This window comes from Trichosurus vulpecula, chromosome 2 (genome assembly GCF_011100635.1).
Source record: "Trichosurus vulpecula isolate mTriVul1 chromosome 2, mTriVul1.pri, whole genome shotgun sequence".
Lineage (NCBI taxonomy): Eukaryota > Metazoa > Chordata > Mammalia > Diprotodontia > Phalangeridae > Trichosurus > Trichosurus vulpecula.
The window spans coordinates 116978322-117000884 of NC_050574.1; positions in this window are offsets into that span (position 1 = coordinate 116978322).

Below are 22563 nucleotides of genomic sequence, written 5' to 3' on the forward strand. Positions count from 1 at the left end.
ACTTGTCCTACAGGCTTTAGGAGGGGAAAGGGGAAAGAAAAGAGGGGGTGGTCAGAAGAGAGGGAAGAAGTAGCAAATGGAAAAGGGTAAGATAAGGGAGGGAAATCAAGAGGAAGGGTGAATTGAGGAAGGCAGTGGTCAAAAGCAATACTCTTTTGAGGAGTGGAAGGGAGGAGAGAGAAATAAAAGCATAAACAGGGGGAGGGAAACAGGATGGAGAAAAAGACACAGCTTGTAATCATAACTGTGAATGTGAATGGGATGAACTCTCCCATAAAAAGGAGGCGGATAGCAGAATGGATTAAAAACCATAATCCTACAATATGCTGTTTACAAGAAACACATTTGAAACAGAGGGACACATACAGGATAAAGATAAAAGGCTGGAGTAAAATATATAGCATTTCAGCTAAAGTAAAAAAGCAGGTGTAGCAATCCTAATCTCAGACAAAGCAAAAGTAAAGATAGATCTAATTAAAAGAGATGAGGAAGGACACTACATCCTGCTAAAAGGCACCACAAACAATGAAGCAATATCATTGTTTAACATATATACACCAAGTGATATGGCATACAGATTCTTAGAGGAGAGGTTAAGGGAGCTACAGGAAGAAATAGACAGCAAAACTGTAATAATGGGAGACCTCAACCTCCCCCTCTCTGAACTTGATAAATCTAACCTCAAAATAAATAAGAAAGAAGTTAAGGAGGTGAACAGAATTTTAGAAAGGGCAGATACGATAGACCTCTGGAGAAAACTGAATGGGGATAAAAAGGAATATACTTTTTTCTCAGTGGTACATGGCACATACTCAAAAATTGACCATGTGCTAGGGCATAAAAACCTCACAATCCAGTGCAGAAAGGCAGAAGTAGTCAAAGCATACTTTTCAGATCACGATGCAATAAAAATTACTTGTAATAAAGAACCATGGAAAAATAAGCTAAAAATCAATTGGAAACTAAATAATCTAAAGAATGAGTGGGCCAAAGAACAAATCATAGAAACAATTAATAACTTTATCCAAGAAAATGACAATAATGAGACAACATACCAAAACTTATGGGATGCAGCAAAAGCATTTCTTAGGGGAAGTTTTATATATCTAAATGCTTACATGAATAAAATAGAGAAAAAGGAGATCAATGAATTGGGCACACAACCGAAAAAGTTAGAAAAAGAACAAATTGAAAATCCCCAATTAAATACCAAATTAGAAATAGTGAAAATCAAAGGAGAGATTAGTAAAATTGCAATCAAGAAAACTACTGAATTAATAAATAAAACAAAGATCTGGTTTTATGAAAAAAACCAATAAAATTGATAAACCTTTGGTCAATTTGATTAAAAAAAGAAAGAAGAAAACCAAACTACCAGTATCAAAAATGAAAAGGGTGAATTCACCTCCAACGAAGAGGAAATCAAAACAATAATTAGGAGTTATTTTGCCCAATTGTATGCCCATAAATTTGACAACCTTAGGAATATGGATGAATAGCTTCAAAAATATAAATTGCCCAGGTTAACAGAAGAGGAAGTAAAATTCCCGAATAAACCCATCTCAGAAAAAAAAATTGAGCAAGCCTTCAATGAACTCCCTAGGAAAAAATCTCCAGGGCCAGATGGTTTTACATGTGAATTTTATCAAACATTTAAAGAACAATTAATTCCTATACTTTATATAGACTATTTGGGAAAATAGGTGAAGAAGGAGTACTACCAAATTCTTTTTATGACATGAATATGGTACTAATACCCAAACCAGGAAGAGTCAAACAGAGAAAGAAAATTATAGACCAATTTCACTAATGAACATTGATGCAAAATTTTTAAAATAAAATATTAGCAAAAAGACTGCAGCAACTTATCATGAAAATAATTCACTATGACCAGGTAGGATTTATTCCAGGAATGCAAGGCTGGTTCAATATTAGGAAAACTATCGGCATAATTGATCATATCATAGCAGAAACCATATGATCATCTCAATAGATGCAGAAAAAGCCTTTAACAAAATACAACAACCATTCCTATTAAAAACACTAGAAAGCATAGGAATAAATGGAGCCTTCCTTAAAATTATAAATAGCATCTACCTAAAACCATCAACAAGCATTATTTGTAGTGGGGATAAGCTAGATGCATTCCCAGTAAGATCAGGGGTGAAACAAGGATGTCCATTATCACCCCTACTATTCAATTTGATACTAGAAATGTTAGCTTTAGCAATAAGAGAAGAAAAAGAAATTGAAGGAATTAGAATAGGCAAAGAAGAAACTAAATTATCACTTTTTGCAGATGATATGATGATTTACTTAGAGAATCCTAGAGAATCAAGTAAAAAACTACTTGAAATAATAAACAACTTTAGCAAAGTTGCAGGATATAAAATAAACCCACAGAAATCCTCGGCATTTCTATACATTATTAACAAAGCCCAACAGCAAGAGATAGAAAGAGAAATTCCATTCAAAGTTACTATAGACACTATAAAATATTTGGGAGTCTATCTGCCAAGACAAACCCAGGGCCTATATGAACATAATTATGAATCACTTTTCACGCAAATAAAGTCAGATCTAAATAAATGGAAAAATATCAGGTGCTCATGGTTAGGCCGAGCTAATATAATAAAAATGACAATTTTACCAAAATTAATTTACTTAGTGCCATACCAATCAAACTACCAAAAAATTATTTTACAGAGCTGGATAAAATAATAACAAAATTCATCTGGAAGAACAAGAGATCTAGAATATCCAGGGAATTAATGAAAAGAAATGCTAGGGAAGGTGGCCCAGCCATGCCAGATATTAAACTGTACTATAAAGCAGCAGTCATCAAAATTACCTTGTCGTGGATCAGTGGAATAGGATAGGTACACAAGATGCAGTAGTCAATGACTGTAGCAATCTACTCTTTGATAAACCCAAGAATCCAGCTTCTTGGCTAAGGATTCACTATTTCACAAAAACTGCTGGAAAAAATGGAAAATGGTAGGGTAGAAACTGGGCATAGACCAATATCTCACACCATATACCAAAATAAAGTCAAAATGGGTTCATGATTTAGGAATAAAGGCTGATACTATAAGCAATCAGATTTATGGAAAAGAAAAGAATTCATGATACAACAAGAGATAGAGAGCCTTACAAAATGCAAAATAGATAATTTTGATTATGTTAAATTGAAATGTTTTTGTATAAAAAAAGTCAATGCAACAAAGATTAGGAGGGAAGCAGAAAACTGGGAGAAAATCTTTATAACCAGTGTCTCTGATAAAGGCCTCATCTCTAAAATATACAGGGAACTGAGCCAAATTTATAGGAATACAAGTCATTCCCCAATTGAGAAATGGTCAAAGGATATGAACAGGCAGTTTTCAGAGGAAGAAATTAAAGATATCTATAGGCATATGAAAAAATGCTCGAAATCACTACTGATTAGAGAAATGCAAATCAAAACAACTCTTAGGTACCACATCTCTCCTGTCAGATTGGCTAACATGACACAACAGGAAAATGATAAATGCTGGAGAGGATGTGGGAAAATTGGAACATTATTACATTGCTGGTGGAGTTGTGAACTGATCCAGACAATCTGGAGAGCAATTTGAAACTATGCCCAAAGGGCTATAAAAATGTTCATACCCTTTGACCCAGCAATACCACTTCTAGGGTTGTATCCCAAAGAGATCACACAAGTGGGAAAAGGACCCACATGTACAAAAATATTTATAGTGGCTCTTTTTGTAGTAGCAAAGAATTGGAAATCAAGGGGATGCCCATCAATTGGGGAATGGCTGAACAAGTTGTGGTATATGAAGGTAATGGAATACTATTGTGCTATAAGAAATGGGGTTGATATAGACTTCATAATAACCTGGAAAAACCGACACGATATAATGCTGAGTGAGCGGATCAGAACCAAGAGAACATTATACCCAACCACAAATACATGGATTCTGTAATGACTAACCCTGATAGACTTTGCTCTTCTCAGCAACACAAGGTGCAAAGACAACTCCAAAGGACTCACAAAGGAGAGTGCTATCTACATCCAGAAAAAGAACTGGAGTCTGAATGCAGATTCAGGCATACTTTATGCTCACCTTTTTTTTTCCCCTTTGTTTTTTTTCCTCTTTTGTTTATGTTTTTCGGGGTTTTTTTTTTGTTCTGTTTCTTCTTTCTCATGATTCATTTCATTGGTCATAATTCTTCTTTACAACTTGACTATTGTGTAAATAAGTTTAATGTGAAGTTATATGTAGAAGATATATTGGATTCCGTGCTATCTTGGGGAGGGAGCACGGGTGTGGGGGAGAAGAAAATCTGGAGCTCAAAATTATGTAGAACCAAGTGTTGTAAACTAAAAATAAAAAAATCTCAAAAAAAAAAGAAACCCCCTGCCCACAAGAAGCTTATAGTCTAACAAGGTTAGATAATACATATAAAGGAGTGGGGGTAGGGGGGTGGCATTTATCTGGAAAGTCACCGAGTTAATGCCTTGGACTTCCTTCTCAGAGTTACCACAAGGAACCTGTCAACCATAATACACTACACAAATGTGAATTGTTATTTCAATTATTTTTCCCATTAGTACAATAATAATTTCTCATTTCTCCCCCCTCATACACTGTTCCAGTCAAACTGGACTACTAGCTGTTCTCTAAACCTAATGTCTCATATCCTGCCTCCATGAGCTTATACAAGCCATTGTCATGCCTGAAATATACACCCTCTTTTCCTTCTCCTCCCAGAAGTCTCTATGAGGTGTCTCAAAAGACTTGGGGGGGGGGGGTGCAGCTAGGCATTGCAGTGAATCCTGGAGTCAGGAAGGACCTGAGTTCAAATCCAGCCTCAGACACTTGACACATTTACTAGCTGTGTGACCTTGGGCACTTAACCCCAATTGCCCTGCCTTCCCCCCGCAAAAAAAAAGACTTGGGACACCCTATATTCCTCCATGACACAGCTCTGGTGCTCCCTCCTCAGTGAAGCCTTCCCTTAAAACCCTGCCCCACTTGACCAAATTGCTTGTATTGTATTTAGTTATCTGGACACACACTGTATCCTCTTCTCCCCAGTTTGATTCCTGTTCCTGGCAAGTAGATAGTAATGTGCTAGTAAATGTTTAACAACCAGCTCTCAAATGTATGCAACACACTTTTAAGTTTAATCTAAAATATTAGCATTTTCTCTATTACTTTATTAAGTCTAGAAAATAAACAAAACAGTAAGTCAAGCCCTGATTTGCAGGATTTGCAGGTGTCTGAGGTGTGAATGCTCACGCTGAATATTTAACAATCAGCTCTTCTGATCTGGTAAGGATATCTCCTTACTGAGCATAGGAAATGGTTTGCTTTTGTCTCTGTGTCCCCAGCATTTATCTTACACGGAGTAATTGCTTAATATGTTTTTTTCAATTGAAATGAATGAGGAAGCTGAGACTCAGAGAGTCTCAGACCACACTTCAAAGCGCAGGCAGATCCAGCATTAGAAGCCAGGCATCTAGTATCAGGGACACCCTTCAGGGGTCCTTCCATTGCATTTTAATCGTGCTGCCTCTGGATACCTTAAAAACATCTCAGATCTCTTGGATGCTTTTCATAGGACCTTCAACAAACATCTCATTTCACGATTATAAAAACCCTTTGAAGAAAAGGTTAAACTAATCATAAAAATAGCCATCAGGATTAACAGCTCCTCCAGGTCTGTGCCCCATGAGAAAAGGGATCAGATTTGTTCCAGTTGGCCCTGGAGGGCAGAACTGTGAGTAGGGGGTAGGATCAATAAGACTTGGGCTTGGCTGACTGCCAGAGCTGGCCCATTGTGAAAGGGACTTCCTCTGGAGGCAGTGAGTTCCCCAGCATTGGAAGGATTCAAGGACATTGAATGACTACTCAGAGTATGTCATGGAGGGCAATTGTGATCAAGGGAAGGGTTGAATTGGACACCCTCGGGGATCTCTTCTAGCTCCGTGACCCTATGACTCCTTCCATTTGTAACTTCTCATCCCCTCCGTGGTCGTCTTGGACATTTTATTTTTGGGGAGGATTTTGTTCATTTTTGTACTGGACTTCAGATTTTATTTGCTCAGTCATTTCAGTCATGCCCAACTCTTTATGACCCCATTTGGAGTTTTCATGGCAAAGATACTAGAGTGGTTCGCCATTTCCTTCTCCAGTTCATTTTACAGATGAGGAAACTGAGGCAAATGGGGTTTAGTGAGCCCAGCATCACACAACTAGTAAGTTTCTAACGCTGTATTTGAACACAGGAAGATGAGTTTTCCTGACTTCGCGCCCAGCACTAAGCTAAATAGCATAGTGGATGGTGTTGGACTTGGAGTCAGGAAGACCTGAGTTCAAATCCTGCCTGAGACACTTATTAGCTATGTGACCCTGGGCAAGTCACGTAACTTCTGTCTGCCTCAGTTTCCTCATCTATAAAATTAAAATAATCACAATCCTATAAAAATTACGAGGTTGTGGTGAGGATGAAATGATATTCGTCGAACTCAATGATACACATTGTACTCGATAACAAAATAAGCAATTTTATGTATTTTTCTTTAAGGTTTACAAACCTCAAAGCATAATGTAAATGACAGCTATAATTATTATTTTTGAGATGTGGAATTCCTTTTGTTTATGGACAGTAGCTCTTCAATTTGAAGTCTGAGAGAGTTGCCTGGCCACAGAGAGGTTGTGACTCACCCAGGGTCCCCCAACTCGATGTTTCTTTTTACATTATTTGACCTGGGTAAAAATACGGGGCCCCCCTACCAAGGTATGCACCTGTTGCTACATCCCTTAGGCATTGCCCCCTCATTCCCATAGGATCATAGGCATAGATCTGGAAGGGACCCCAAAGTCTGTTTGGTCCCTTATTTTGCAGATGACGAAACCAAGGCCCAGGAAGGTTATTTTTTCCAAAATCATACAGGGAGGTAATAAGTGTCAGAAACAGGATTTTAACCCAGACCATCCACATCTCCTATGGAATCTTGAGTCCTATATTCCAGAGAGAGCCCTATTTATATACTTTATAAATCATTGAGGGCTCCTCATACACCATAAGGGGTAGTCTGGACCCTTGCCATCCTCTAGGTATGGCCCTGGGCCTCCCCTTCGCCTAGAGATGGCCCTGGGTTCCCTGTATTCACAGAGTTTCCAAGTCAACCTATATCTGAAAAAGAATTCTCTCTATATCACACCTAACAAGAGGTCATCCAGCCTTCCCTTGAAGACCCACAATGAAGAGGAACCCATTGCCCTCCCGAGGCAATCCATTCCATTTTTGGATAGCTCTGATTATAAGGAAGTACCTCAGATGGGCCTCCCATCACAAGTTCTGCCTTCTGGATCCAAGCAGAACAAGTCCAGTCTCTCTCCTTTGGGACCACCCTTCAAATATTTGAAGATATCTACCTTGTCCCAGCTCCCAACACCTCTTTCCTCCAGGTTAAACAGGTTCTCCAGGTTCAACCCATCTTCAAGCAGCATCCTATTTGTCCACTTACAGGCATTCATTCATTCATTCATTATTCTTTCTCTTATCCTTGGTTTTCTGTCCCTGTTATAATCCTCACCCACATCAGTCTCTTTGAACCATTCCCTTTTACCTTCCTCAGCCAGAAGGGCTTTCCTTTGTTTCTTCAGAATTTTATTCTTGACAGCTTTCCATCCCTCCTAGACTCAATTCTCCTATAGAATTTTAGGCTATGGAATCCCACCCGTCTTCTAAATCCTTTGAAATCTAGTCTCCCCAAATCTAGAGTGCATAACAGAAAATTGTTAGCTTTCCTGCCCTCTCCTTTTCCATCAGAAACTCTAAGATAGACTGATCACTTCACCCCATCCCCACCCCCAGAATTGTATCATCTCTAGCCCAACAAAAATGTCTGCCCCATAGGTGAGAATCGGATCCAAAAGGGAACCTCGTCAGTTCTTTCACCTTTGAGGGAGGAAATTACATTAAGGTATGTGGGAAGAATTAAGGTTTTCTGCTAGTCAAAATAGGGCACCAAAGCAATCAGGCTTTGCTGCTGGCAGGAATGTATATTAAAGACAGGAATTCCTGGGTGGGTGACAAACCTTGACTCTTTAGCTTAACTTTCGTTCTGCCTCGGTAGCAAGGAGCTGCTACTCCACATGTATTCCGCATTTATGGACCTCTCATGTGTGATTTTTATGCATGCTCTCTCTCCCCACTGATGTTTGTGGGAAAGCATGCCCTAGGGTTGGGGAGGGGGTGGGGAGAAGGGAGAGAAGGAATCTTCTATTGCAAACCTTCCTGATATGCTATTTCACTAAATGTCTTTGCTTTGAACTAATTGTATCATTTGACTGACTAGAGAAAAATTAAACATGTTGGTTGCAACTCGTGAATTATTATTTTGAGTGAATATGCACCCATAGGGTACTTTGAACCTGGTAGAGCAATGCCAAGGGTCTTACATGTAAAAAGGAGCTATCCCAGGTGATATAACGGCAAATCAAGAAATTATTATCTGCTGATTGTGATGATTTTGGCAGAGAGAGCTCTGCCATATGTCTGAATAATTGAAGTCCTGCTTTACTACTGTATGATACCACTATACCATCTTGTGAGGTATTTTCTGAGTTCTTTTTAAATTTTCTTTTCTGTCCAGATGCTCTGTAGTTTACTCCCATGACAAGACCACTTCTGTCTCTCTGAAGCTGAGTCCTTGGAAAGTGGCAGAAGCCTTTGCCTCAGTCCCTAGAAATAGCATCCATTTGATTCTTTCCATGATTTCAAAGTTTTACTACTAAGAAATATATGAATACATATGGGGCAGGGGGGAGAAGGGGAGATGTGGAGGGAATGTTGTTTCAGCAATAAATCAAAAGGGGAGGTTTGCAAACTATAAAGGCCTCATTAGTTGTTCCTTGTCCTACATGGAAAAGTGCGGGGCACTAGGCCTTACTTTTTCTTAGTTTTTCTCCCTGGAAAAGCCCCTTTTCCCAGATCTTCAAGGTGTTAGCTAGCTAACCTGGTGCTTTCTGACATGAACTCTGGATCTCTGTTAGAATTCTTTCTTGTGGAGCTGATAAGGCTTTCTTCCCTATCTGGCACCATCCCCAGCTCCTCCCCTGGGCTTTAGGTTTGCAGTCACCTCCCTTACCCTCTCCTGGAGATTTAGATACTATGGACCTCTGGTTTTCTCTCCTAGCCCCTTACACTCCCCACCTAGCTTTCATACTTTCTCCCCCTCAGTCTATTGTTTTTTTCCTAGTAGGGCCATTACAAGCCAATCCCCATCTAGATGGAAATGAATAGAACTGGTCTTTTAGTCACATTCCTTCTTCACCTGTACTCCTAGGCATTTCACATCCCAATTCTCTTAAGACCCCATACCCCAAACCCTAGCCCTAACCCTAACCCAACCCTTCATCCTAATTGTTCCTAGTCCAGACTTTCCCCTTAAACTGAGCTTCCACCTTGCTCAAGTCAAGCCAATTGAGACTAGAAAACTTTGTCTGGCAACTGGAGAAAAGGTATTCAAAAAACCTAAGGGCTTCTGGCTAGGCAGGAAGTCTGAATCACAAAAGTGCTAATATAGCCCCTAGGGCTTTGTATTAAAGAGCTGAGAGGACTTTCCCCAGCTGTGGAAAAAGAAGCTGCACTACACCAAGAACCAGCAGATGGCAGCAAAGAACAATAGCAGCTCTGCAGAGACATCTAGCAAAAGGCCTCAATATTCCAGAAAACATTAGAACCTTGCCACCAGAACCCACTCTGCAGCAATTACCCCAGCCAAGTGTCTTCTCAACACATGTGCCCTTCCATGTATAGTCTCCAAGTGGGTCCCTTCTCCTGCTGGTGGAGGGGGAAGAATATCCCTGTGTGCTGGGAAAAATTTTTCTTCCACTCATTTGGCCATGTTCTTTGATATAATGTCTTTTGTTTTGAATGTAATTATGTCCTGAAAGGCCTCATAAAAGAGTCATCAGTTGGGGCTCATGAATTTTTGTTTTTAGGAAATGTCACCTCACAAAGTACCATAAACCAGGGGCTTTTCAGGGCATCAACATGTAGGTGAAACCTAAATGCTATCTTATAATTACAACTAAATTTTAAATAGAATTCCCCATCTCAAAAAAGGAGACACACACACACACACACACATACACACACACACACACACACACACACATACAAACTGTATGTGCTTGTAACTTAAATAGTTCTACAACTAACCGGTATAGTTGTCAACAGGAGATCACAACGTCAAGTTATAGGAATGACTTCTATTTATCTATGATCTCATTCTTTCATTTAGAAGGGCCTACCATGTAGAAGGTCCCGTGGCAGGTACTTCAGAGAATACAGATTAAATATGAAATACTCTTTGAGGAGTTTACATTCTAGCAAAGATATGCCCGTCCCCCCAAAAAATATTAAAAGGTAGTCTGTTATAAGTGCCAATGGCAAGGCACAAAGTACTCCTAGAGTTCAGAAGATAGAGAGATCACAGCAGTTTTCAGAGATCAAGGGAAGCTTCATGGAAGAAGAGTCATAGGCCTTAAAGGACACTTAGAAATAGCTAATTGTGTTTAAGCTCTAAAATCCCTTCCAGCTCTAACTTTTCTGGGTCTCAGTTTCCTCATCTGTAAAATGGCTACATCTAAGGTTCTTTTTAGCTCTAACAGTCTGTGATATTTCACTGTGTTGTAATGGAAAGAACACTAGACCTGGGCTAACCCTGTCAACTGTAGATGACAGCTCTTCCCTCTTCCCTTCACTATATGAGTCTTGGACAGCCCGTCCAGGGTCAGGGGCTTTGATCAGGACAACACCAACTGGCCCATGTTCCCCAGAGAACAAGATTCTATTATCACTGTTAATATTATCGTATTACCATTTTGGGTGCTTTAAGATTTATAAAGCATTGTCCTCACAACCACCCTATCAGACAGATAAAGATTATTGTCCCTTTTTTATTAGATGAGACAAGTGAAGCTCAGAGAACCAATGACTTGATCATAGTCACATAGGTAAAAAATGTTTGAGGTCAGACTTGAGCCCAGATCGTATGGGTCTAAGAATATTGCTCTTGTGTGTCCCTGCTGCTTTGTGAGGAATGTTATCAGGAATGGAAATTAATAATCATCAAGATAGAATTCTTTATCATTGAAGAAAAAGCTGAAAGGGGACTTCAGAGGCTTTTCATTTCATAGATGGGGAAACTGAGATACAGAGAGATTAAGATCTCTGAAACCTAAATCTGGCGCTTTTTCCCACTGCTGCATCTGATATGATGTCAGAAAACATGCATCTTCTTAGGGTAAGGGGAGCATGAGGGCAAATACAAAGCTAGTGAGTATTGCCTATAGGGAGGTGACCCTGGAGTTTGTTCCCACTGTGAGAAGTAGTCAGGGGCAGGGGAAGGGGAAAAGAGCTAGCTATACTTTTGAAATTATGAAAGGGATGAAAATGGCTTCTTGTTATACAAGGCTAGACAGGAGAGGGGAGCCAGGAACCTGAGCCCCCTCAGGGACCGCAGTTCTTTTGAAGGAGGGGAAACATGTGGAAAGAGTTACCTCAGGTGCAGGAAATAGTGTGAACAGGTCAGAGGGGAGCAGGTGAGAAATGTCACCCTTCCTCACATCCCCACACCCCTCAGCAGGCTCTGCACCTCCTGGCTTTCTTCTCCTTGTCTCTCTCTGCCTGCCCTCTTCTTCTTTCAAAGTCACTGGTCCTCACCACCACCTTCCTAGCCCCTGCCAGATTATGTTTTAAGCTTGATTTTGCAGTGGTGGCTCCCAAATGTAGGCTGCTTAATGTAAAGTTTCTTTTGGGGAAAAAAAAAGTGAGAATTGAGGTGGGGAGGGAATGGGTAATGGGCAAAGATGTAGTAAAGATTTGCTTTCTTAAATGTCTCAGAGCCAGGAACAGAGTTGCACACTTGGGTCCCCCCCCAAAAAAATCAATTGATTTTTTGTATACAAATACAGCCTAAGAAAGATGTGATTATACAATGAATTTTTTGGGTGGGGGAGACCTGGGGCTTTTCATGGACTGAAAGCTCACCAAGAGCCAAGACTGTGCCATGGCAGCCAGAAAAATCCAACGTGACCTTGGGTGGTATTAAGAGAGGCCTAATATTAAGGACTAAGAAGGTAACAGTCCCATTGTCCTCTGTCCTGTGCTCAGAAACCACATCTGGATTATTATGTTCAATTCAGGGCATAACATTTTAAGAAGAGCATTGGAGGGCGGGGGGGGCAGGGCAACTTGGAGCCAAGATGGCGGCTAGAAAGCGGGGACTTGCATGAGCTCCCCCCCAGGTCCCTCCAAACACCTATAAAAATGGCTCTGAACAAATTCTAGAACTGCAGAACTCACGAAATAGCAGAGGGAAGCAGGGATCTAGCCCAGGACAGCCTAGATGGTCTCAGGGTAAGGTCTATCACAGGGAACTGGGAGTGGAGTCCAGCGTGGGCCACACCAGGACCAACCAGACCAGGAGCCAGGCGGAACAGGCCCTGGCACCCTGAATCAGTGAGCTGTGGTAGTTGCCAGACTTCTCAACCCACAAGCACTAAGGACAACAGAGAAGGTTAGTGAGAAAAGCTGCTGGGACAGAGTGAAGGGAGTTCGCGGTTCAGCCACCACCCCACGGGCAGCAGAGGTGATGCAGTTCTGAGGCTGCTTACAGAGCTACAGCTGCAGTTGCTTCAGGCCCCAGGTCCACCTGGTGGGAGGAATTAAGTGGCAGATCTGAGCAGGAGTGCAGAGCCAGCTTAGATCTGAGTCTGGTCCAGGTTGGCGGTTCTTGGGGAAGGAGTAGCACTGGTGTTGCAGACCTTGCTGTGTAGCTCTGAAAACAACAGTGCAGCCCCTCAAGCTTGGGACAAAGTACTCTATACTCTACAAGCAGTCATACCCCAACAAAAAGCTCAAGGGTCAAGTAAGTTGGCTGGGAACATGGCCAGGCAGCGAAAACAGACTCAGATTCAGAATCAGACTTTGGAATCTTTCTTTGGTGACAAAGAAGACCAAAACATATAGCCAGAAGAAGTCAGCACAGTCAAAGGGCCTACATCAAAAGCCTCCAAGAAAAACATGAACTGGTCTCAGGTCATGGAAGAGCTCAAAAAGGATTTGGAAAAGCAAGTTAGAGAAGTAGAGGAAAAATTGGGAAGAGAAATGAGAGTGATGTGAGAAAACCATGAAAAGCAAGTCAATGACTTGCTAAGGGAGGCACAAAAAAAATAGTGAAGAAAACAACACCTTAAAAAATAAACTAGGGGCAGCTAGGTGGCACAGTGAGTAGAGTACCGGCCCTGGAGTCAGGAAGACCTGAGTTCAAATCCAGCCTCAGACACTTGACACACTCACTAGCTGTGTGACCTTGGGCAAGTCACTTAACCCCAATTGCCCTGCCTTCCCCCCCTCCAAAAAACAACAACAAAAAAAGCAATAACATAATAAACTACTCTTTTAAAAAAAATAGACTAACTCAAATGGCAAAAGAGCTCCAAAAAGCCAATGAGGAGAAGAATGCCTTGAAAGGCAGAATTAGCCAAATGGAAAAGGAGGTCCAAAAGACCACTGAAGAAAATACTACCTTAAAAATTATATTGGAGCAAGTGGAAGCTAGTGACTTTATGAGAAATCAAGATATTATAAAATAGAACCAAAGGAATAAAAAAAATGGAAGACAATGTGAAATATCTCATTGGAAAAACCACTGTCCTGGAAAATAAATCCAGGAGAGATAATTTAAAAATTATTGGACTACCTGAAAGCCATGATCAAAAAAAGAGCCTAGATATCATCTTTCAAGAAATTTTCAAGGAGAACTGCCTTGATATTCTAGAGCCAGAGGGTAAAAGAGAAATGGGAAGAATCCACCCATCGCCTCCTGAAAAAGATCCCAAAAAGAAAACTCCTAGGAATATTGTCACCAAATTCCAGAGCTCCCAGGTCAAGAAGAAAATACTGCAAGCAGCCAGAAAGAAACAATTTGAGTATTGTAGAAACACAATCAGGATAACACAAGTTCTAACAGCTTCTACATTAAGGGATCAAAGGACTTGGAATATGATATTCCAGAGGTCAATGGAGCTAAGATTAAAACCAAGAATCACCTACCCAGCAAAACTGAGTATTATGCTCCAAGGCAAAACATGGATTTTCAATAAAATAGAAGACTTTCAAGTTTTCTCAGTGAAAAGACCAGAGCTGAATAGAAAATTTGACTCTCAAACACAAGAATCAAGAGAAGCATGAAAAGGTAAACAAGAAAGAGAAATCATAAGGGAATTACTAAAATTGAACTGTTTTGTTTACATTCCTACATGGAAAGATGATGTATATAATTCATGAGACCTCAGTATTAGGGTAGGGTAGCTGAAGGGAATATACACATACATACATACATACATATATACGTATGTATGTATGTATGTATGTGTATATATGTATGTATGTATAGACAGAGGGCACAGGGTCAGTTCAATATGAAGGGATGATATCTAAAAAAATAAAATCAAATTAAGGGATGAGAGAAGAATATATTGAGAGAGGGAGAAATGGAGAGATAGAATGGGGTAAATTATCTCGCATAAAAGTGGCAAGAAAAAGCAGTTCTGTTGGGAGGGAAGAGGGAGCAGGTGAGGGGGAATGAGTGAATCTTGCTCTCATTGGATTTGACCTGAGGAGGGAATAACATACACACTCAATTGGGTATCTTGCCCCACAGGAAAGAAGGAGGAAGGAGATCAAAAAGGGGGGATGATAGAAGAGAGGGCAGATGGGGGTGGACGTAATCAAAAACAAACACTTTCGAAAAGGGACAGGGTCAAGGGAGAAAACTGAATAAAGGGGGATAGGATAGGAAGGAGCAAAATATAGTTAGTCTTTCACAACATGAGTACTGTGGAAGGGTTTTACATAATGATACACATGCGGCCTATGTTGAATTGCTTGCCTTCTTAGGGAAGGTGGGTGGGGAGGGAAGAGGGAAGAGAATTTGGAACTCAAAGTTTTAAAAACAGATGTTCAAAAAAAAAGCTTTTGCATGCAACTAGGAAATAAGATACACAGGCAATGGGGCATGGAAATTTATCTTGCCCTACAAGAAAGTAAGGGAAAAGGGGATGGGGAGGGGGGAGTGGGGTGACAGAAGGGAGGGCTGACTGGGGAATGGGGCAACCAGAATATGTGCCATCTTGGAGTGGGGGGGTAGGGTAGAAATGGGGAGAAAATTTGTAATTCAAACTCTTGTGAAAATCAATGCTGAAAACTAAAAATATTAAATAAATTAAATAAATAAATAAAAAAAAGAAGAGCATTGAAAAACTGAAGGTTACCCAGCTTAGAATAAGGGAGGGACTAGAGATCATGCCTTATTAGGATCAGGAAGAAACACAGTATAGTGTTTAGAGTACTGGATTTGAAATTAAGAAGCCCAAGATTCAAATCTTATAATTTCCCTGAAGGTAGGAATCATACTCTATTCATCTTCTGCCCATCCCCCCAATATTTAGCAGCAAATGCTCCCTAAAAGATGGTCATGTGATAAGCATTACTGCCATGCCACTAAAAAGTGAAAGCAGAAGGTGCATACCTCTGCTTACAGGCAAAATACTATCTGAAACAAATCATCCAACTGAGTTCTAATATTATTAGGCCACATTCAGTCTTCTTTTCTCTGTTCTAAGTCCTCCAAAGGAGCACAGTTTCATTTGGGAATGACCAGTCTTCTTAGCAGTCCTACAAAACTGGACAATCAAAGAGACTCTCACCTCTGAATTAAATTCATTGTAATGCAACCCAATAAACACTGATTAAACACTGGGAGCCAAGCCTCGGACTAAGTGCTGGCTAAGACAGGATCCTCTACGTTTTAGCTTAGTAGAGGTGTTCAATACCAACAATACCATAACATACAGTATTACAGAATAAGTACATTAGGAAAGTACAAGCAAAAGTGAGGTCTTCTAAGGAAAGGTACTACCTACATGGAAAGGAAGCCTTCATGGAAAAGGTAATATTTGAATTGTTTTTTAAAAGATGGTGCCCTGGATTTGAGGAGATAATTTCAGAGGCTGTAGAAGTAATCAGTTTCTCTTTCCCATTCCCCAACATTTAGCAGCAAATGCTCTCTAAAAGATAGTTATATGATATGCATTAGTATTATGCCACTAAAAAATGAAAGCAGAAAGCACATATCCCAAAGAAGTCACTGACCAAAAAAAAGCTTTCATGGGTAACAAAATATTTATAGCAGCACTTTTTGTGAGAACTAATAATTGGAAACAAAGTAGATGCCTATTGATTGAGGAATGAATCACCAATCTGTGGTACATGTGAATATTATTGTGCTGTAAAAACAAGGAAGTTGAGAAGCATGGAAAGACTTACATGAATTGATGCAAAGTGAAGTAAGCAGATCCAAGAAAATAATGTATATAATGACTACAAAGTGAGAACAACCAATTATGAGTATTGTTGAATTATAAAGAACAAGCTTGACCTCAGAGAAGAGCTATGAGAAGATGCCTCCCTCTACTCCTCTGCAGAAGTGGGCGTCATAGGTATGGAACATTGCATATAACATCAGGGGTTTTTTTTCTATGTATGGATCAGTTTTGCTGAATTTTTGCCTTTATCTTTTTTTTCTTATTCTCTTTTGAAAGATAGGGAGCAAGGAATTATAATATAATTATAATTATATAATTATATATAACATTATATAACATATAATTATATAATTATAATTATATGTTATAAGCAAGGAATACATGGGGAAAATTTAGGCAACACGAAAACCAAAGACATCCAAAAAAACCCTAAAGACATCAATAAAGAGTTTTTAAAAGCAAAAACAGAGCTCAAAGCATAACTTATGTCTCCACATGGGTCTATCAAAGAATATAGCATAGCCTGTCAGGTGCTAGAATGATGAAGGCTGCTGCTGGAATATGTGTCTGACATTCCTTCCAAGTCTGTGATGAGTCCTCCAGTCTCCATACCCATGGTGAGCTCCTACATCTGCAGGGAGCTTCACAGAGAGAGTCCCCAGCAGGTGGTGAATCTTCAGCAGCAGGGCATCTTAGGTAGAAGTTTTATTGAAGCCTAGATTTTTCTTATATAGAAAAAGTGCCTTCCTTGGATCACAGATTTTGGAGGACTTCTCTGGGATGAGAAAAGATATTGGGGCCAGACTGTTCACGAGCATTCAGGCGAGCTCAGTTTTTTTTGGAAGAATTCCAGGTGACCCTAAGAAAGAGACTTCTGCCCATGTTAGGGACACCGGACAGAGGCAAGGAGGGAATAAAATGCAAATAGATAAATGCATGGACTAGAGAGAGAGAGGAGAGGATAGAGGAGTGTAATAATTGTGTTCAGATCTGAGACCAGGACAAAGTATATTGTTATAGTCTCAAGGTACTTAAAGCCTTATTTTGCTTGGCCCCAGAGGACAGACCTGAGAACAATGGGTGGAATTTGTCAAGAAGCAAATCTGAGCAAGTCAGGTCAAGACAAGGCAACAAGCATTTATGATGCACTAAGATTTGTTTACCTTTTACATACTGGGCACTTCACTAAGGCTGAGGATACAAAGAAAAGCAAAAATAACTCCTGCACTCATGGGGCTCACAATGTAAGGGGAGAGATAGCATTTAAATAACTGGGTTGGAGGAGCTATACAAACAAGATCTAGACAGGATAAATTGGAGATGAAGGCCTTTCCTGGTCCCCCAGCTGCTAATGCCTTCCCCTCTCAGATAGCCATCTGTATATATCTTGAATGTGCCTTACATTAGAATGTAAGCTCCTTGAGGGCATGGGCTGGTTTTGCTCTTTTTTGTGTCTGGCTCTTAGGCAGTACCCATCACAGAGTAAACACAATAAATAAATGCTTGCTATTTGACTGACTGACAAATAAAAACCTGCTAGCTATTAAAACCATCCAACAAGGTAGTGATCTGCTTATGAGTTGTGTATCCCTGGAGGTCTTCATGCATGACGGGGGTGGCCAGCTTGTGCACACAATAGAGTTCTTGTATGTCTTGGACCGGATCCCCTTTTAAAAGTCTAAATTCTAAAGTCTAAATTTTCAAGTCTAAATTCTATGATATTCTGACATAACAGGAGTTCATTTTTTCACAAGCAACAACGTCCTGTATTGGATAGAGCACCCAACTTAGAGTTAGAAAAATGGGGTTGGAGTTCTAACTCCTTCCCTTGCAAGCTGTGTGACGGTGGATGAGTAAATCTCTGAACCTCAGTGTCCTCATCTGTAAAATGGGGATTATGATACTCGTATTAGCATTTTCATGCTGTTCTTCTGACACCTGAACGAAGACATGAATGTCAAGTACTTCCTAACCAAAGGTGAAGTGCCACAGGGATGTGAGTATGCCAGCAGGCAAATCACAAGCACAGCCACCCCACAGAGTGAAAGTTTATTCATTGTGGCTTTCTCCACCACCTTAGCATGGGGCCTGGTACATAGTAGATGCTAAATAAATATTTGATGATTGATTCACTTCTTTGAACAATATTGACACCCACAGATGGCAGGAGGTACAAACAACTATTCCCGAACCAAGGAATTTCTGAGTTGGAAGGGACCTCAGAGTGACATGACCTTCTAAGACAACCCGTTCCTTGAGGACATAGCTCTACGTTTTAGGAAGCATATTCCTACGTGGGATGAAAATCTTCCTCCTTTCTGCTATTTCTCCTTTCTGGGGCCAAGCAGAGCAGGTCTAATCTCTCTTCCATAGGGCGGTCAGTCCTTCAGATGCCTAGAAGTAATAATCAAATCTCACACGGCTTCTCTTCTATTACATATCCCCAGGTCTTTCAACGTTTTTATGGTCTTTCACCATACTGGTTGCCCTATGGGCATGCTCCAGTTTGTTGATGCTCTAATGTTAGATTATTGTTCATCTTTCTTTCTCGAAGAGGACCAATGATATCAGGAGGGCGGTGTCTTGACTGGCAAGTGAGTTGGATTTAAGTGAGGCAGAGCTGTGCAGAGTCATTGGCCTCACCCTCTTCTCTAGAGTCATTGGAGTCCAGTGGCAAGACATAGGTCAAGACAACTGGCATTGGCCTTGGAGGCAGTGGGAGATCTTGGCCTTTTTAAGCTAAGGTCTTTCCCAAGTCTCAGTTTGTCTAAGGCAATGCCCATTCAGTAGTTAAAGCCTAGGTAAGAATTGAGGCAAAAGATGGCCTTGTTTGCCTTCACAAAAAAGTCAGTCTGGGAGGGGAAGACCCTCAACCATGACCAGAACTTCTGGAGCCCTGGTAAGCAGTGACTTTCAGTCACCAGACCCCATGAAAGGAAATACCCCCAGAACATTGCCCCTGGGTGAAGTGAGAGTCTCCCTGAGAGAGCCCAGGGCACTATGAGGCTGCTGCTGGGGCAGGCAAGACCCAAGAGAAATTTACCCATGGTACAACTACTAGTGGAGTGATGAGGAGTCCATCATTTGGTTGTTTCCTCTTTAAACTAATGATTCTTGTTAACTCAGCAGTAAGTTCAGCTGTTTCTACTTTCTTAATAAGGAATGTAAATGCTGCCAACACCCTCTAAATTTCAGTAAATTGTGGCAAAGCCCCATTTGCCCCTCTCTAGTTATGGTCAGGAAGACCTGAGTTCAGATTTTCTCTCAGACACTTACAAGCTGTGTGACCCTAGGCAAGTCACTTAAATTCTGTTTTCCTAATCCACTGGAGTAAGAAATAGCAAACCACTCCAGTATCTTTGCCAAGAAAACCCCATACGGGGTCACAAAGAGTCAGACGTGACTGAATAACAGCAACAGTTATGATTCTGACCCTTTTGTTTACATGCAGTGATAATAATTTATGTTTATAAAGCATTTGAAGACTTATCAGGATTTACCTTATCTCATCTGGTCTCCTAACAACTCTCACTTTACAGAAGAAGAAACTTGGGCCCAGGATAGAGAAAGGACTTTTCCTAAGGGTACAGCTAGGAAGTGAAGAGCTGAGCTAAGCATGCTGGTCTTCTGTCGCCAGGTCCAGCTGTCTCTCGTCTAGTTACTTCCCACTGTTTTGTCACTTTTCCATATTTGATCCCTGCATTTCATAACTCATTTTTCTAAAGCACTTTCAGGTTTAGAAAGCGTTTTCTTCACCCCTTTGCAAAATGAGCTTTATAAGTCCTGTTGTTTGGATTTTACAGAGGAAAAAAAACAGACTTAGAGGAAGGGAAATGACTTATTCAAAGTCATACAGCAAGGTCATGGGGATAGAATGGAGGTTCTAATCCAGGTCTCCCACTAACAAAGCAATTTTTTCTTCTCCAATCCACTCCATCAACAAATATTTATTAAGCACCTGCTATGTGCTATTCTAATGCAAAGAAACAACTCCTATTCTATGAGAGTTTATATTTTATTAGCCCTTAATAAGCAGTAACATGACCCAAAGTTGATGTCGCTCGTTGAGGAAGGCCAATGAATGAGGCTTCATATAAGAGGCAGCTTGGTGGGATGGGAAGAGCACTGGAACTTGAGTCAGGACACCTGGGTTTGAATTTAAGCTCTGCCACTTACTTGTATGGCCTTAAGTAAGTCACATAACCTCTCTAGGTCTCAGTTTCTTTTTATATAAAATGAGAAGTGTTGGACTAGATTGGTTCTAAGGGCCTTTCCACTTCTGCATCCAACAAATCTAACACAGAAGAGGAATGGAGGCTAGAGGTTATTCCCAGAGACCTTCTTGAGGTAAACCTGCTTCCCACTGAATGACAGAAGACAGTGGATTCCCCGCGAACACTTAGATTTGCATCATTTTTAGTTAATCCGCATCCTCATTAGGTCAAAAAGTAAGACACTGGCTTGCTTCTGATGGCCTGACTCCAAGCATCATTTTGGAGAACAATGGCATCATTTTTGGTTAATAGAAACGCAGAAATTCTGCTGACGGGGACGAGGTCAGAGTGGGATCACCTTTCAGAAACAAAGAGACAAAAATCAAATCCATAGCTAGCCGCAGAACAAATCTTTCCAAATCTCCTTGAGAGGATTGGGGAGACTGGTTAGCGAGGGAGACACTTGAAAACCTGGTCTGTACTGCCACCTGCTGGTCCCCAGCAAGCTCTGCATCAACAGGACACCCTCAGAAAAAGTCAGCCAGCCTTGCACTAAAAACAAAATTAGAATGAATACACCTAGGGCCATGGCCTTTAACGCAAACAAAGCACACTCCTCACAACTGCCCGGAAAGGCAGGTACTGCTCCTTTTATTGTTCCTATTTCACATTTGGATGAAATGGAGCTTACCCACCTTTCCAGCCTAGTTTCTTATCAGGCTCCTTCATGCACTCTGGACAGCCTGACTTAAATGAGCTCCATTCTGCATTTCTTGCATCTGCATTCCTTCAAGGTTTTGCCCATGCCTGGAGTACCTTCCACGAGATTCACTCTGCCCCTGTCCTACCTTGTGGTAACAGGCATAGGAGTTCATAAGAGAGGAAGACCAAGGAGCGCTTTAAAGATAGGGAAACTGAGGCCCAGACTCATACAGTGAGTTAGTGGCAACGCTATTATCGCTCTGTACCATTCTCTTCTCACTGCACTGTTTCTCTCCCTGCTGCTACCTAGGAGACTTCAGCTATAATCTTCAGCTGAGGAATTATCTCTTACCTGTAAAAGGAGGAGTAGGCTCTGCCATCTTTTTTTAAATTAAATTTTATTTTATTTTCACAAAGATCTACCTTCCCTCTGACACATATCTCCTCCCCCTGTACCCCCCCCCCAAAATAAGAAAAACAAAACTCCTGTTATGAACATGTATAGTCAAGCAAAGCAAATTCCTATATTAGCCACATCTACCTCCTCCCCACCCCACCCCCACCTCAAAAAAGGCTCAATCTGCACTCTAAGTCTATCCCCTCTCTATTGGGAAGCAGGTAATGTTTCATTATGAATCTTCTGTAATTCTGGTTGGTCATTGGTCATCATGTTGTTAAGAGTTCATAAGTCTTTACAATATTGTTACGTTTTGGTGTATATAAATTTTCTCCTGGTTCTGTTCACTTCACTTTGCATCAGTTAATATAGTCTCCTCAGCTTTTTCTGAAGTCATCTCCTTCATCATTTCTTACAGCACAATAGTATTCTGTCACATCCACATGCCATAACTTACTCAGCCATTCTCCAGTTTGATGGGCTGTCCTTTAGTTTCCAATTCTTTGCCACTATAAAGAGAGTTGATATAAATATTTTCGTACAAATAAGTCCTTTTCCTCTTTTCTTTGTCTCTTTGGGTTACAGGTCTAGTAGTGTTATCCCTGGGACAAAGAGTATGTACAATTTAGTAGCTTTTTGGGCATAGTTCCAAATTGCTTTCCAGAATGGCCAGACCAATTCACAGCTCTACCAACAGTGCATTAATGCTCCTCTTTTCCCATAGTCCCTCCATCATTTGTCATTTTCCTTTTTTGTCATCTTTGCCAGTCTGATGGGTGTGAGGTAAAACCTCAGAGTTTCTGCCATCTGTTTTTTAGCTTATCGCCCAGATGCTAAGCTTCAGCACTTT